At 45.4% G+C, this 13146-nt stretch overlaps 1 pseudogene; it reads left to right on the top strand.

Moving 5' to 3' along the window:
* Positions 1-203: 203 nt before the first annotated feature.
* The window catches only part of LOC119939604, a 33581-nt pseudogene continuing 20638 nt past the window's right edge, over positions 204-13146 (top strand).

Genomic DNA, 13146 nt, shown 5'->3' with positions numbered 1-13146 from the left:
CCTAGTTTATCAGTGTCAATATCTGTCTTCAGGTTTTTGGGATTCATCACATTTTGAAAACTTCCATTTTAGGACATCTTATCAGTTCTTGCAAAGGAAGAAAGAGGCAAGGGCAGGAATCCATTCCCTAAATTCACTTTTGGAGAAGCAGAGGACTCTTTGCCTCAGTGGCTCGTCTTGGGATTGTATCTATCTTGTCTGTTGCAGGTGAACTACCCTAAGTAGAAGACGGGTTGCCAAAGAGTAAAGCCATCCCAAAAAGGTAATCATTTTGATATACCCTAATTATCTAAAGGAAATTTGTGGGCCTCAGCATGGCAGTTTCAACACCAGAATAGGTTGGTTTCCTGCCCAGGGACTTTGAATTTTGTTTCAGGTTTCTCTAATAACAGTCCAAGTTGAAGGGTTCTTTCCTATTGACCACCACTCATTCAAGTTAGTCAGCTCTCTACAGCTCAAAGAAAAGAATTGAGGGACTTAATATGGGTAATCATTTATCAATCAATCAACTGTATTTATTGAGCAGTTACTGTGAGCAGAGCATTGTACTAACACTTGAGAGAGAACAACAGAACAGAGTTGGTAGACACGTTTCCTCTAGAGGAGGAGACTGACATTAATATGAATAAATAAATTACAGATATGGACATTAGTGCTGTGGGGTTGAGGGAGGGGTGAATAAAGGGAGCAAATCTAAGTGCATCGGTGACACAGAAAGGAGTGGGAGAAGAAGAACTGAGTTAGAGAAGACTTCTTGGAAGAGCTGTGCCTTTAATAAGGCTTTGAAGATGGGGAGAATGATTGTCTTTCAGATATGAAAAGGAAAGGCATTCCAGCCAGAGGCAGGATGTGGTCAGAAGGTTAGCAGTAAGATAGATGAGGCTGAGGTACAGTGCATCATCTGGCATTAGAGGAGTGAAGTATATGGGCTGGGTTGTAATAGGAGTGCAGCGAGATAAGGTCGGAGGGGGCAAGGTGAGTAAGTGCTGTAAAGTTAATGATAAAGAATTTCTGTTTGATGCAGGGGTGGATATACAATCACTGGAGGTTCTCGAGGAGTGGGGGAACTGTAGAGAAATGATTCGGGCAGCAGAATGAAGTATGGATTGAAATGGGGAGAGACAGGAGGCATCGAGGTCAGCAAGGAGGCTGACACAGTAATCAAGGTGCAAGAGGATAAGTGCTTGGATTAACATGGTAGCAGTTTGCATGGAGAGGAAGGAGCAGATTTTAGTGATGTCGTGAAGGTTGAACCACGGAATTTAGTGGCAGCCTGAATACGTGGATTGAATGAGAGAGACGAGTTGAAGATAAGACGAGGTTTCCGGGTTTGTGAGTCAGGGAGTGTGGTGGTGCTTTAAACAGTGATCGGAAAGCCGGGGGGAAGACAAGTTTGTGTGAGAACAAGTTTGAACATGTTAAGTTTAAGGTGTTGGCAGGACATCCAAGTAGAGCTGTCGTGAAGGCAGGAGAAAGCGTGAGACTGTAGAGAAGGAGAGTTATCATGGCTGGAGAGACAGATTTGGGAATCGTCAGCAAAAAGATGGTAGTTGAAGCCACGGGAGCAAATGAGTTTTCCAATGGAGTGGGTGATTCACATGAAAGAGGGTTTGGTTTCACCTGGTATTTATACCCAGGTAAGTGCTTCCATTCTCCACTGTCCATTTTTTTCAGGAAGAGCCTTGTGCCTCAATAATAATAATAATAATAATAATAATAATAATGTCATTTATTAAGCGCTTACTATGTGCAAAGCACTGTTCTAAGCGCTGGGGAGGTCACAAAGTGATCAGGTTGTCCCACAGGGGGCTCACAGTCTTAATCCCCATTTTACAGATGAGGTAACTGAGGCCCAGAGAAGTTGTGACTTGCCCAAAGTCACACAGCTGACAATAGGCAGAGCTGGGATTCAAACCCATGACCTCTGACTCCAAAGCCTGGGCTCTTTCCACTGAGCTATGCTGCTTCTCAACCACTGATACCTCTCTTAGTCAAGTGCACTTATTTTTCTTTGAATTAGTTGGCTGATTTTTCGAAGAACTAGTGAGGTCGTTTTAATATTCTGTTAATCGATCAATGATCAATTTATCAATCAATGGTATTTATTAAGCTCTTACGATGCACAGAGCTCTCTTCTAAGCACTTGGGAAAGTACAATACATCAGAGTTGGTAGACATGTACCCTACCCAAAAGGAGCTTACAGTTTACAACGGGAGGTAGATATTCAAAGTGTATGGGGCTGAGGGTGGAGTGAACAGCAAGCGTTTGAAGGATACAGATCCTAGCGAGAGGTGACGCAGAAGGCAGAAGGAGTAGGGGAAAAGAGGGCTTAATTGGGGAAGGTGTCCTGGAGGAGATGTGATTTTAATAAGGTTTGAAGCTGGCGAGAGAAGAGTTCTGTTGTAAATCAAGGGGAATGGACTTTCAGCCCTGATGAACAAAATGGGCAATGGATCGGTGGTGAGATAGACAAGATCAAGGGACTTTGAATAAATTGGCTTTAGAGGAGTGAACTGTGCAGACTGATTGCAATAGCAAATCACTGAAGTCAGGGAGGAGGGTCAAGCTGATTGTTTTAAATCAATCAATCTATAATATTTATTGAGTGTCTTTTGTGCACAGAGCACTGTACTAAACACTTGGAGGGTACAATTTAAAGACAATGGTACATGGGTTATGTTCGGTGCAGAGGTGGATGGACAACCAGTGGAAGTTCTTGAGGACTGGGGCGATGTGGATTGAAAGGTTTTTTTTGAAAAATAATTTGGGCGGCAGACTGAAGGATGGCTTCTTCTCTACTGCTTTCCAACATGCTCAGGTCTCCCCTGTCCTAAAAAACCCTCCCTTGACCCTACATCATGATCCATTTATTACCCCATATCCCTCTTAGTTCTCCAAACTCCATGAGCAAGTTGTCTACTAATATTATTATTAATAATAATAACAATAATGGTATTTGTTAACCACTTACTATGTGCCAAGCACTGTTCTAAGCCCTGGGGTAGATACAAGGTAATCAGGTTGTCCCACATGGGGCTCACAGTCTTATTCCCGATTTTACAGATGGAGGTAACTGAAGCACAGAGAAGTTAAGTGGCTGCTGCTTCTCAACTTCCTCCTCTCAACTTTCTCAACTGCCTGCCTCCACTTCCTCTTTACCAATTCTCTCCTTGACCCCTTCAATCTGGCGTCCTCCCCCTTCACCCCACTAAAATTGTCCTCTCCAAGGTCACCAATGATCTCCTTCTTGACGAATCCGATGGCCTCTTCTCCATCTGAATCCTGCTCAACCTCTAAGCTGCTTTAAACATTGCCAACCACCCCCTTCTCCTGGAAAAATTGTCCAACCTTGGCTTCACTGACACTGTCATCTCCTGGTTCTTCTCCTATCTCTCTGCCCACTCTTTCTAAGTCTCTTCCATGGGCTTCTACTTGTTGTTCGTCCTCCTCCTCTAGACTGTAAGTTCATTGTGGGCAGGGAATGTGTCTGTTTGTTGTTGTATTGTACTCTCCCAAGAACTTAGTAGAGTGCTCTGCACACATTAAGCACTCAATAAATATGATTGGATGAATGAATGAATGAGTGAATGCCTCCCACCCTCTAACTATGGGAGTTCCTCAAAGCTCAGTTCTGAGTTCCCTTTTATTTGCCATATGCATACACTTCCTTGGAGAACTCATTTACTCCCATGGTTTCGACTATCACACCTACTACGACCACAACTACATCACCAGCCCTGATCTCGCTCCTTCTCTACAGTCTGATCTCTATTTGGATGTCCTGCTGACACCTCAAACTTAACATGTCCAAAACAACTCCTCGCATTCTCACTGAACCCTGTCCTCGCCAAGATTTTCCCATCACTGTAGGCAGCACCACCATCCACTCTGTCTCACAAGACCATAACTGACATTATCCTTGACTCATCTCTCTCATTCAACCCACATATGCGATGTCATCAAATACTATGAGTGTTCAGCCTTCACAATATTGCTAAAAACCCACCCTTTTCTCTCCATTCAAACTGCTACCATATTAATCCAAGCACTTACCTTGTCCCACCTTGATTACTGTATCAGTTTCCTCATTAACCTACCTGTCTACTGTCTCTCCCCACTTCAGGCCATACTCATTCCTCCTTTACCTCCCTGATTTCCTACTCCAACCCAGGCCACAGACCTCACTCTGTAATGCCTTCCTACTCACTGTAACTCGATCTCATCTGTCTTACTGTGGGCCTCTTGCCCATGTCCTGCCTCTGGCTTGCAATGCCCTCTCTTTTAAATATCCAATAGACAATCAATCTCCCCACCTTAAAAGCCTTATTAAAAGCATATCTCCTCTAAGAGACATACCCCAACTAGGCCCTAATGTCCTCTTTCCGTCAATTCAACCTTATTTATTGAGTGCTTACTGTGTGCAGAGCACTGTACTAAGCACTTGGGAAGTACAAATTGGCAACATATAGAGACATTTCCTACCCAACAATGGGCTCACAGTCTAGAAGGGGGGAGACAGACAAAAAAACAAAACAAGCAGATAGGTGTCAATATCATCAGAATAAATAGAATTATAGCTGTATACACATCATTAGTAAAATATAGTAAATATGTACAAATAAAATAGAGTAATAAATATGTACAAATATATAGAAGTGCTCTGGAGAGGGGAAGGGGTAGGGCGGGGGGGCAATGGGGAGGGGAGGAGGAGTGGAAAAAAGGGGGCGCTCAGTCAGGGAAGACCTCCTGGAGGAGGTGAGCTCTCAGTAAGGCTTTGAAGGGAGGAAGAGAGCTAGTTTGGCGGATGTGTGGGGGGAGGGCATTCCAGGCCAGAGGAGGGACGTGGACCAGGTGTCGACAACAGGACAGGTGAGAACGATGCACAGTGAGGAGGTTAGCAGCAGAGGAGCGAGTGTACTGCATCACCCTTGCATTTGGAGTTGCACCTTTTATTCACCCCTCCCTCAGCCCCACAGCACTCATGGACATATCTGTCATTTATTTATTTACATTAATGTCTGTATGCCCATTAGATTACAAGCTCATTGTGGGCAGGGAACATGTCTACCAACTCCACTACATTGCATGCTCCCAAGCACTCACCGCTTACTTTGAGAGCTCCTCCAGGAGGCCTTCCCAGATTCAACCTCCCTTTTCCTCTCCTCTTCCTGCCCTCCCCATCGCCCCCCCGCCCTTCCCCCTTCCCCTCCTCACAGCACTTGTGTTATTTGAACATATTTATTACTCTGTATTTTATTAATGATGTGTATGTAGTTACAATTCTATTTATTCTGATGGTATTGACACCTGTCTACTTGCTTTGTTGTCTGCCTCCCTATTCTAGACTGTGAGCCCATTGTTGGGTAGGGACCATCTCTATATGTTGCTGATTTGTACTTCCCAAGGGTTTCGTACAGTGCTCTGCATACAGAAAGCACTAAATAAATATGATTGATTGATTCATTTGAAGTTTTTCACCAGTGAAGGGATGGTGTGAGTACAGCTTCTTCTTTCTCCTTAAAATCCTTTATTTGGCTGAGGGAAGGGGGTGGAATTCAACAACTCTGATCAACTCCCTGCTCTTCCTTGCAGATCCCTGGAACCATGGAAAAACAGGAGACTACAGCCCAGGGGAAGGAGAACTACTTGGTGTCATTTAAAAACTTCAATTTGTTAACGCTCATTTACTGATCTAGAGTTCCTAAAAACCCTGGATGACTTTGAAATCAAAGACAGTGATATCTTTATAATCACTTACCCCAAATCAGGTGGGTGATGTTGATGTTTTTTTTTATAAATTATTCAATCCCTTTCTTTTTCATGAGTATATGAACCTGTGTTGGGGTTTCATCTGAACACGTCTCCCTGAAGGTAATCCAGGATTGGGGCAGGACATATTAGAGCAATGCTTCATTTATAATAATAATAATAATAATGGCATTTGTTAAGTGCTTACTATGTGCAAAGCACTGTTCTAACCACTGGGGAGGGGAAACAAGGTAATGAGGTTGTCCCACGTGGGGCTCACAGTCTTCACCCCCATTTGACAGATGAGGGAACTGAGGCTCAGAGAAGTTAAGTGACTTACCCAAGGTCACACAGCAGACATGTGGCAGAGGCGGAATTCGAACCTATGATCTCTGACTCCAAAGCCCGGGCTCTTTCCACTGAGTCACACTGCTTCCATTTATCATGGAAGAGGTCAAGGGATTATTTAATATAGCAATTTAACCTTTTAAATAATTTATACTGTAAGGCACATTGTTGGAAGAAGGTAAAGGTAAAACACTTCCAGATTTTTTACCAAGAAAACTCTATGGATATGCATATCAGAACAACTTCAGCTATGGCAGAAGATAGGATGTTCTGGAGAAAATATGTCCAGAGTCATTGTGGATTGGAAAGGACTCGATGGCATTTGATGATGATGGTGAAGGCACCCTGTTGTCTTCTATACCAATGCTAATACTGCCAGTTTTAAAATTGCCAGGGCTGGACTGAGGCCTAGGATCAGTTCTTAGTTATTAGCAGAAGTCATAGTATTTAGTGAGTGCCCACTGAGTGGTCATCAGTGCACTAAACACCTGGGAAGTGCTACAATCCCTGACCACAAGTGGTTTACACTCTAATGGGGGAGACAAACATAAGAATATTTATGAATAGAGGAATCAGAATAAGTACCTGAATGAAGAGTTAAGTCCTCAGGCTCAATCAATCAATGGCATTTCTCGAGTGTGCCCTGAGTGCAGAGCACTGTACTAAGCCCTTGGGAGAATACAACAGAGTTGTTAGACACATTCTCTACCCACCAGGAGCTTATGGTCTAGAAGGGGATGGTATAAATAAGGGCATAAAGTACTAGAGATTTCTGGTGGATTTGTATGATTTGGGATTCTGGGAACAAATAGGAAAAGATGTTTAGAAAGGGTGGGATTTAGGAGGGCACTGAATGTGGGGCTTACCACAAGAGGGTCAGGGGACTAAAACTCAAAAAACTGGCATTTTTGCCAGAGGTGGTTCAGCCTCGTTCAGCCTCCCCCTCCTCATCATTATCATCATCACCAAATAGCATTTTTTGAGTGCAAGATTAACTCTCCTGTGAACTCAGAGCTAAAAAGAATGGCATCAATAATATTTATGGTATGCGCCAAGCACTGCACTAAACACAGGGGTCGATACGGGATAATCAAGTCAGGCACTGTCCCTGGTCCACACAGGCCCTCATAGCCTTGGGAGGAAGGAGAACAGGGATTTAATCTCCATTTTACAGATGAGGAAACTGAGGCACTGGGACGTTAGGTGACTTGTCCAAAGTCACATAGCAGGCTCACGGCAGAGGCGGGATCAGAACCTAAATCCCCTAACTCCCAAGCCCGTGCTTTTTCCATTAGGTCATGCTGCTTCTTAATCATTAGATTCGATGGGGCCCTTTGCAAAAAAAGTTCTGAAGTCTTCTACAGGATGGAGGCTAATCTGTTGTTTTATTTTATTTGGGACTCTCTCTTTCATCATTATCACTCTCCCAAGTGCCTAGTTCAGTTCTCCGGACATGTGGCATAGGTACCTAATGAATGGAAACTTAGCCTGTCTGTTATGTTATCAACAACTCAGACTCACCCTCGTTCTCCTGCAGCACCAATACCACCTCCACTGCCGTCATTTAGCTCATCAATGGGGGCAAACAGGACCAAAGAGCAAACACTATCCTTGCCCACCAATCCGATATTGTAAGAGAATGATCCCACTTCTTCCCTCGCACCCAAGGTGGCCACAATCAGTGCCTTCTTGTCTCACAAGCCCGTACCCTTGGCATTATGCCTGACTCCTCTCTTTCATTCAACCCATATATTCAATCCATCACTAAATCCACTTTCGCAACACCGCTAAAATACGTCCTTTCCTCCCCATCCAAACTGCTACTCTGTTCATCCAAGCACATATCCTATCCCTCTTTGATTACTGTATCAGCCTCCTTGCTGACCCCCCCAGCCTCCCATCTCTCCCCACTCTAGTCAATCAATCAATCAATCGTATTTATTGAGTGCTTACTGTGTGCAGAGCACTGTACTAAGAACTTGGGAAGTACAAGCTGGCAACATATACAATCCCTACCCAACAGTGGGCACACTTCACTGTGCTACTCAGATCATCTTTCTACAGAAGTGTTCAGGCCTTGTTTCTCCTCTCCTTAAGAACCTCCAGTGGTTGATCATCCACCTCTGCATCAGACAGAAACTCCTCTCTGTTGGCTTTAAAGCACTCAATCACGTTGCCCCCTCCTACATCATCTAACTATTCTCTTACTACAAGCCAGCCCATACACTTCACTCTTCTAATGCTAACCTTCTCACTGTACCTCAATATTGTCTCTCTCTCCGCCGACCTCTCGCCCACATCCCGCCACTGGTCTGGAACCCCCTCCCTCCCCATATCCCACAGGCAAATATACGTCCCTGCTTCAAAGCCTTATTGAAAGCACATCTCCTCCAAGAGGACTTCCCTGACTAAGCCCTCCTTCCCTCTTCTCCCATTCCCTTCCCTGTCTCCCTGACTTTTTTTCTTTATTAACGCCCCTCTCCTAGCCCCACAGCACTTATGTACATACATGGAATTTATTTATTTATATTAATGTTTATCATCATCATCATCATCAATCGTATTTATTGAGCGCTTACTGTGTGCAGAGCACTGTACTAAGTGCTTGGGAAGTACAAGTTGGCAACATATAGAGACAGTCCCTACCCAACAGCGGGCTCACAGTCTAAAAGGGGGAGACAGAGAACAAAACCAAACATACTAACAAAATAAAATAAATAGAATAGATATGCACAAGTAAAATAAATAAATAAATTTTATTTATCTTCCTCTCTAGACTGTAAGTTTGTTGTGGTCAGGGAATGTGTCTCAACTGTTAAATTTACTCTCCCAAGTGCTTAGTACGGTGCTTTGCACACAGTAAGAGCTCAATAAATAAATAAGATTGAATGAATCAGTGTGCTCACTGCCCAGACAGGAGCTTGTGTTGACTCCTGCCCTGATGCTTCTATACCTGACATGCAACTCATCTTCTGCCATCATCAGTGTATGTGGTGCCAGCAAGAGAGCTGCTAATAATAATAATAATAATGATGATGATGGTATCTGTTAAGCACTTACTATGAGCCAGGCACTGTACTAAGCTCTGGAAATAGAGTTGAACACAGTCCCTGTCCCATGTGGGGCTCACAGTCTCGATCCCCATTTTACAGATGTGGGAAGTGAGGCTCAGAAAAGTGAAATGATTTGCCCAAACTCACACAGCAGACCAGTGCCAGAGCTGGGATTAGAACCCATGACCTTCTGACCCCAGGCCCATGCTCTGTCCACTACATCATGCTGCTTCTCTAATGCACCCAGTCCAGCACCCATGGAGGCGAACTGAACCTTTTCCCAGTAGCAACCTGTCCCCATGGCCCTCTCTCCAACATAACAACAATGATAGCAGTGAGTGGGCAGCAGGAAGAAGTGAAGGGCAGCGGTGCAGTTCACCACCGGGAGAGTGACAGTGGCAGTGGGCTGGAGATGTACGGGAAATGGGACTTGAGGTTGGCTGACCGATGGGGAAGGGGTTGGTTAACCCCCCTAATAAGCTAGATCGGTGGTGAAAGGTACCTCAGTTTATCCTACAGTTCAACAAAGATGATGCAGAAACAGCATGACATAGCAGCTAGAACACGGGCTTGGGAGTCAGAAGGCCTTGGGTTCTAATCCTGTCTCCTCCATGCGTCTACTGTGTGACCTTAGGCAAGTCGCTTAACTACTCTGTGTCTCAATTACTTCTTCTGTAAAATGGGATTGAGACTGTGAGCCCCATGAAGGACAATCAGCTCCAGACTAACCCAGCTAATCTGCTATTCAGAGCAGGCGTCTGTTTCTGCTGGACCTAGAAGGGGAGCCCAAAGACTTTGGAATGAGCGAGTGGGGATCAGATTCTCCTGGAGAAATCCTGTAGGTTTGGGCAAACTCAGATGCAGCTGTGAAAAACACCCATCATTACGATATGCTGCATCACTGCTGCATCAGCCTCTTTTTCAGGCTCCTCCTCTCCCTCCCATCCCCTTACTGTAGGGGTTTCCTAAGGTTCAGTGCTTGGTCCCCTTCTGTTCTCGATCTACACTCACTCCCTTGGTGACCTCATTCGCTCCCACAGCTTCAACTATCACCTCTACGCTGATGACACCCAGATCTACATCTCTGCCCCTGCTCTCTCCCCCTCTCTCCAGGCTCGCATCTCCTCCTACCTTCAGGACATCTCCATCTGGATGTCTGCCCGCCACCTAAAACTCAACATGTCCAAGACTGAACTCCTTGTCTTCCCTCCCAAACCCTGCCCTCTCCCTGACTTCCCCATCTCTGTTGACGGCACTACCATCCTTCCCGTCTCACAAGCCCGCAACCTTGGTGTCATCCTCGACTCCGCTCTCTCGTTCACCCCTCACATCCAAGCCGTCACCAAAACCTGCCGCTCTCAGCTCCGCAACATTGCCAAGATCCGCCCTTTCTTCTCCATCCAAACCGCAACCCTGCTCGTTCAAGCTCTCATCCTATTCCCTCTGGACTACTGTATCAGCCTTCTCTCTGATCTCCCATCCTCATGTCTCTCCCCACTTCAATCCATACTTGAAGCTGCTGCCTGGATTGTCTTTGTCCAGAAACGCTCTGGGCATGTTACTCCCCTCCTCAAAAATCTCCAGTGGCTACCAGTCAATCTGCGCATCAGGCAGCCATAAGGCTAGCTATAAGGCTCACCCTCAGCTATAAGGCTGTCCATCACCTCGCCCCCTCCTACCTCACCTCCCTTCTCTCCTTCTCCAGCCCACCCCGCACCCTCCGCTCCTCTGCCGCTAATCTCCTCACTGTGCCTCGTTCTCACCTGTCCCACCATCGACCCCTGGCCCACATCATCCCCCGGGCCTGGAATACCCTCCCTCTGCCCATCTGCCAAACTAGCTCTCTTCCTCCCTTTAAGACCCTACTGAGAGCTCACCTCCTCCAGGAGGCCTTCCCAGACTGAGCCCCTTCCTCCCTCTCCCCCTCGTCCCCCTCTCCATCCCCCCATCTTACCCCCTTCCCTTCCCCACAGCACCTGTATATATGTATATATGTTTATACATATTTATTACTCTATTTATTTTACTTGTACTTATCTATTCTATTTATTTTATTTTGTTAGTATGTTTGGTTTTGTTCTCTGTCTCCCCCTTTTAGACTGTGAGCCCACTGTTGGGTAGGGACTGTCTCTATATGTTGCCAACTTGTACTTCCCAAGCACTTAGTACAGTGCTCTGCACACAGTAAGCGCTTAATAAATACGATTGATTGATTGATTGGTGGAATGCAAGGGATTAGGAAGTCATCTGGGGCCACTTTACTATTGGATGTCATCATATTCAATAGCACTATTGAGTGCCTTATTTGTGCAGAGCATGGTAGAAGCAATGTAGCCTAGTGTAAAGAGCACAGGCCTGGGAGTAGGAAGGTTCCGGGTCCCAATTCAGGGAGCAGCATGGCTTAATGGAAAGAGCATGGACTTGGGAGTCAGAGGTCGTGGGTTCAAATCCCAGCTCTGCCACTTGTATGTATTCAATTCAAGAGAAGCAGCATGGCTCAGTGGAAAGGGCACAGGCTTTGGAGTCAGAGGTCACGGATTCAAATCACAGCTCCACCACTTGTCAGCTGTGTGACTTTGGGCAAGTCACTTCACTTCTCTGTGCCTCAGTTACCTCATCTGTAAAATGGGGATGAAGACTGTGAGCCCCATGTGGGACAACCTGATTACCTTGCATCTATCCCAGCACTTAGAACAGTGCTTGGCACATAGTAAGCGCTTAACAAATACCATCGTCATCATCATGATCAATTCTGGCCCTGACACTTTCCTGCTGTATGACCTTGGGCAAGTAGGTCGCTTCATTTCTCCTTCATTTGTCCAACCTTCTTATCTTGCATTTATCTCAGCTCTTAATACAGTGCCCATCACATAGTAGGTGCTTAACAAATACCAAGAAAAAGTATTTGGAAGCATGCAGTGGAAGTAAAAGATGCAGTTCCTACCTTCAAGGGGTTATAATTTAAAGGAAAGACAAATTGATGCAAGGGGCCAAATGTACATTAGATAAAAGAGTAAGATATAGATACAAATGATAAAATTAAAGCATTTTTAATTAATTCATTTATTAGTATTTATTGAGCACTTACTGTGTGCAGAGCACTGTACTAATCGCTTGGGAGAGTACAACACAATAAAAAACAGACACATTCCCTGCCGGCAATGAACTTTTAGTCTAGAGATGAGCTGTAACATACACTTGAGGGCTATGGGATTCTCAGGTTGGAAGACAAGGGAATTTGCATCTTACTGCCAAAAGGACGTGATCTTGAGGTATTTTAGCAATAGTAATGGTGGTTTGCACTTTCATCTACATTCTTTTGTCCATCATCTGTGAAATATCAATTATACAGATAGTGATATAATAGGAAGAAACTGAGGTTCAGTTTCAGGTGCAGATTCATTCATTCATTCAATCGTATTTATTGAGCATTTACTGTGTGCAGAGCACTGTACTAAGCGCTAGGGAAGTACAAGTTGGCAACATATAGAGACGGTTCCTACCCAACAGCAGGCTCACAGTCTAGAAGAATGGGGGCAGAAAAGGGGGAAGGGATGGGTGAGGGCAGAGGGGAAGTTGGGGGCAGAGAAATAGGGGCAGAAAAGGGGGAAGGGATGGGTGAGGGCAGAGGGGAAGCTGGGGGCAGAGAAATTGGGGCAGAACAGGGGGAAGGGATGGGTGAGGGCAGAGGGGAAGCTGGGGGCAGAGAAATTGGGGCAGAACAGGGGGAAGGGATGGGTGAGGGCAGAGGGGGAGAGGGCAGTGAAATAGGGTCAAGGAAAGGAAGGGGGGAAATTGGGGCAGAGAAATAGAGGTAGAAAAGGGAGGAAGGAAAGGATGAGGGCAGGAAGAGGAGGGGAAGTTGGGGGGCAGAGAAATGGGGCAGAAAGGGGGGAAGGGATGGGTGAGGGCAGAGGGGAAGTTGGGGGCAGAGAAATAGGGGCAGAAAAGGGGAAGGGGATGGGTGAGGGGGCAATGAAATAGGGGCAGGGAAGA

The sequence above is a fragment of the Tachyglossus aculeatus genome, chromosome 2 (genome assembly GCF_015852505.1).
Source record: "Tachyglossus aculeatus isolate mTacAcu1 chromosome 2, mTacAcu1.pri, whole genome shotgun sequence".
In the NCBI taxonomy this organism is placed as follows: domain Eukaryota; kingdom Metazoa; phylum Chordata; class Mammalia; order Monotremata; family Tachyglossidae; genus Tachyglossus; species Tachyglossus aculeatus.
This window is presented reverse-complemented; position numbering and strand designations above follow the sequence as displayed.